Here is a 4,813-nt window from a genome sequence, read left to right as displayed (position 1 = left end):
TGGTCTTGTCCATCTGGACTTAAGTTTACTTGGAAATGAACGGAGCCATGAATTAAACAACAGCACATTGTCCCCAATATTAAAGCTTTTGACTTTAATCTTGGCGTCGTGCCATTTTTTCACTTTTTCTTTATATATTTTCGCATTTTCGTAAGATAGATGACGTAACTCATCTAACTCATTTAAGTTGAGCAAACGTTTCTTACCTGCTTGTTGCAAATTAAAATTAAGTTCCCTGATAGCCCAATAGGCTTTGTGTTCTAATTCGACTGGCAAATGACATGCCTTCCCATACACTAATCGGTATGGAGTCATTCCTATTGGTGTTTTAAATGCAGTACGGTATGCCCATAACGCATTGTTTAGTTTATAAGACCAATCTTTTCTTGAAGATGAAACTGTTTTCTCTAGAATCCATTTGAGTTCTCTATTTGATATCTCTGCCTGACCATTCGATTGAGGATGGTATGGCGTTGACATGCGGTGGCGTACTCCATATTTTTTCATAAGTATATCAAAGGTTCGGTTTATAAAATGGGTACCGCCATCACTTACAATGACTCTAGGACAACCAAATCTACAAAATATATCTTCAAGAAAACCAACAACAACTTTAGAATCGTTCGTCGGGGTCGCAATTGCTTCAACCCACTTCGAAACATAATCTACGGCGACTAATATGTAAGTTTTACCATTAGAAGGGGGAAAAGGTCCCATGAAATCTATTCCCCACATGTCGAAGACTTCAACTTCTAACATGTTTGTGAGGGGCATCTCATCATTTCTGCCTAAATTTCATGTTCTTTGGCACTTGTCACAACGAATAATAAATGAACGGACATCTTTAAACAATGTAGGCCAAAAGAATCCACATTCTAATATCCTGGCTGCTGTCTTACTAACGCCGTTATGTCCTCCATACGAGCTAGAATGGCATTCCGACATTATAGACTCATATTCATTTTCACTAACGCATCTCCTAATTATCCCGTCACCACAAGTTCTGAACAAAAAAAGATCTTCCTAAAAATACTGTTTAATGTCAAAGAAGAATTTCTTCTTTTGTTGGAAAGTTAATCCTTCCGGAACAATGTTGGCTGCGAGGTAATTTGCAATATCCGCATACCATGGCGACATGACACTTTTTATTTGATAGAGATATTCATCAGGGAAATCATCTCGTATACCGATAGTCTCACCTATAGGACCGTTTTCATCTTCGAGTCTTGATAGATGATCGGCGACAAGGTTTTCTACTCCCTTTTTGTCTTTAATTTCTATATCAAATTCTTGTAACAATAAAACCCATCTAATTAGACGTGGTTTTGCATCTTTCTTAGCAAATAAATACCTTAAAGCTGCGTGATTAGTATAAATAATAACTTTCGAACCTAACAAGTATGACCTAAACTTATCACATGCAAAAACTACAGCTAACATTTCCTTCTCGGTTGTGGTGTAATTTAATTGTGCAACGGACAGTGTGTGACTTGCATAATAAATGACATGAAGTTTCTTATCCTTTCTTTGACCTAAAACACATCTGACGGCTAAGTCACTTGCATCACACATGATTTCAAAAGGTAAATCCCAATCAGGTTTAGCAATAATAGGTGCACTGACTAAAGCTGTTTTCAATGTTGTGAAAGCTTTAACGCAATCTTCATTAAAATCAAAGGTCGAATCTTTCATGAGTAAATTAGTAAGTGGTTTGGAAATTACAGAGAAATTTTTAATGAATCTTCTGTAAAAACCTGCATGTCCTAAAAATGACCTTACTCCCTTAACAGTAGTTGGAGGGGGTAATTTTTCTATTACTGAAGTCTTTGCTCTATCCACTTCTAATCCTTTTTCAGATATTTTGTGACCTAAAACAATTCCCTCGTCAATCATGAAATGACATTTTTCCTAGTTTAATACTAAATTTGTTTCTTCACACCTAGATAAAACTTTATCCAAGTTCTGTAAGCATGAATCGAAAGAATCTCCATAAACGGAAAAATCATCCATAAAAACTTCCGTGATATCTTCAATGAAATCATTAAAGATCGCAGTCATACAACGTTGAAATGTTGCTGGTGCGTTACATAGACCAAATGGCATTCTCCTATATGCAAATGTTCCGTAAGGACATGTGAAGGTTGTTTTGTCTTGGTCATCCGGGTAAATATATATTTGAAAGAATCCGGAGTAACCGTCTAGAAAACAATAAAAAGCATGACCAGCTATCCTTTCGATCATTTGATCAATGAAAGGAAGAGGAAAATGATCTTTCCTAGTTGCTTTATTAAGGTTCCTGTAATCTATACAAACCCTCCAACCGGTGGTGGTTCGTGTAGGTATTAATTCACCTTCGTCATTCCTTACAACAGTTATGCCTCCCTTTTTGGGTACACAATGGATTGGACTAACCCATTCACTATCCGAAATAGGATAAATGATTCCATTGTCTAGAAGTTTAGTAATCTCATTTTTGACTACTTCTTTCATATTCGGATTGAGGCGTCTTTGTCTATCCGCTTTTGGTGGCTTATCTTCTTCTAAGTGAATTCTGTGCATTACAATACTAGGATTAATTCCTTTTAAGTCTGAAATTTGCCACTCCATACTTCCTATTCTATTTCTAACAACATCTTTTAATTTTTCTTCTTGAACCTGTGTTAGTTTGTTAGAGATAATTATAGGTAGAGAATCGCCTTCGCCTAAGAAAGCGTACCTCAAATGGTTTGGTAATTCTTTAAGTTCTAATTTAGGTGGAACTATAATTGAAGATGGAACTGGTCCATCTTCTCGAATTAAAGGTTCTGGGTCCTTATCTTCTAATTCTTCACTCATTATAGGTTCTATTATTTCTTCTTTTTGAACAATGTCATTTACACATTCTTCAACTAAATCAAGTTTCATACAAGCGAAATCCTCCATAGGATATTTCATTGCTTGGTTCATATCAAACTCGATCTTATCGTCTCCTATTCTTAAAACTACTTTCCCTTCCGACACATCAACTAGAGCACGTCCCGTGTTCATGAACGGTCTACCAAAGATTAGCAGACAATTAACGTCATAAGCAAAATCTAATATAACGAAATCGGTAGGAAAAATAAATTTGTCAACTTTAACTAAAACATCCTCGATAATACCATATGGTCTTTTAGTGGTTTGGTCCGCTAATTGCAAAACCATATTGGTACGTTTGATATCTTCTTCTAAGCCTAACTTATTAAAAATTGATAATGGCATCAAGTTTATGCTAGCTCCTAAATCACAAAGACAACTTGGGAATTCAATATCTCCCAACATACACGGAATGGTAAAACATCCGGGATCTTTGAATTTAGTGGGCAAATTACTTGACACAATTGAACTACAATCTTCAGTTAGTGAAATGGATAAAATTCCTTCCCAACTGATTTTCTTTGAAATTAAATCTTTTAGGAATTTACCATAATTGAGAATTTGCGTAATTGCATCCATAAACGTCAAATTAATATGCAAATTTTTAAGTTTGTCTAAAAATGTTAAAAGTTGTTTGTCATAGTCCTTATTGCGGACTTTGTGTGGAAAAGGTGGTTTAGGTACAAAAGTTTTTGTACTTGAGTCAATTGGTGTATCTTTTTGGTTTAATGTATCTTCTTTGGATTTTGGTAAATCAGTTCCTGGTAAAGTTGAATTTCCGGGCATTTCCGGGCCTAAGTAATTTTTCCCTGAACGAAGAGTGATAGCCTTTACATGCTCTTTCGGATTTTCTTCCGTATGGCTGGGAAGACTTCCCTCTTTGCGGGATGGAATTGATTTAGCGAGTTGTCCAATTTGAACCTCCAAATTATGGATGCTAGATGATTGGTTTTTAATAAGCTGATCGAATTTATTCTCGATCCGTTTAAAACCATCGTCGTGATTACTTATTTTTCCGCTCATAGCATCAATAAATTTGTCGATTTTAGAAGATAAAGTGCTAATCGTATCTCTTGATTGATTTTGATAATTAGTGGTACGATTTTGATTAGCATTGGCGTTACTATTATTATCTCTCCAGTTAAAGTTAGGATGATTTCTCCATCCAAGATTATATGTATTGGAATAAGGATTATTAGTTTGGCTTTGCCCTTGGACAAAGTTTACCTGTTCAATTTCGCTCATACCTTCATAATCCACATCCGTTTGGATTGGATTACCATTAGGATCACACGGTGCCATAAACCTATCAATTTTGTGCGATAAGGCAGAAAATTGGGCTTGCAATATCGCAACTGGATCAAGATTCACTATACCTTTAACTGATGATGTAGTTGAGGATGATGGTTTCACCACTGGTACGTGTCCACGTTCCGCGGGCCACATACTACTGTTGATTGCCATTTCCTCCAAAAGTTCTCTTGCTTGGGTCGACGTTTTCTTCATGAATAACCCTCCAGACATAGCATCTAATGAACCTCTAGTTGTAGGATTCAATCCATTATAAAATGTTTGCATTAAAAGTTCAGCGGGCAGTTGGTGGTGTGGGCATAAACGTTGAAGTTCTTTAAAACGTTCCCAAGCCTCATAAAGAGTTTCATTATCATTTTGAGAAAAAGATGTTAACTCTTTTATGACTCTTGTGGTTTTTGCTAAAGGAAATTTTTTTGATAAAAATGCTTGGGCTAATTGCTCCCAAGTTTCAAATGTTGCGGCTGGCATAGAAGTTAACCATTCTTTGGCTCGATCCTTCAAAGTAAAAGGAAAAAGGCGAAGGTTGATTGCTTCCGCAGTCACATTTGGTATTTTAAAAGTGTCACAAATTTCTAAGAAATTTGTCAAATGGGTGTTAGGATTT

General features: G+C 35.9%; 1 non-coding gene across 1 annotated transcript; it reads left to right on the top strand.

Moving 5' to 3' along the window:
• Nucleotides 1-4,489: 4,489 nt before the first annotated feature.
• LOC136207623 (small nucleolar RNA R71) lies at nt 4,490-4,596 on the top strand. The gene has a single exon (XR_010676755.1). It is a non-coding gene; the product is annotated as a small nucleolar RNA R71 (small nucleolar RNA).
• The last annotated feature ends 217 nt before the right edge of the window (nt 4,597-4,813 follow it).

The sequence above is a fragment of the Euphorbia lathyris genome, chromosome 9 (genome assembly GCF_963576675.1).
Source record: "Euphorbia lathyris chromosome 9, ddEupLath1.1, whole genome shotgun sequence".
NCBI classification, from domain to species: domain Eukaryota; kingdom Viridiplantae; phylum Streptophyta; class Magnoliopsida; order Malpighiales; family Euphorbiaceae; genus Euphorbia; species Euphorbia lathyris.
Note: the sequence above shows the minus strand (reverse complement) of the source record. Positions and strands in the feature narration are given on the sequence as shown.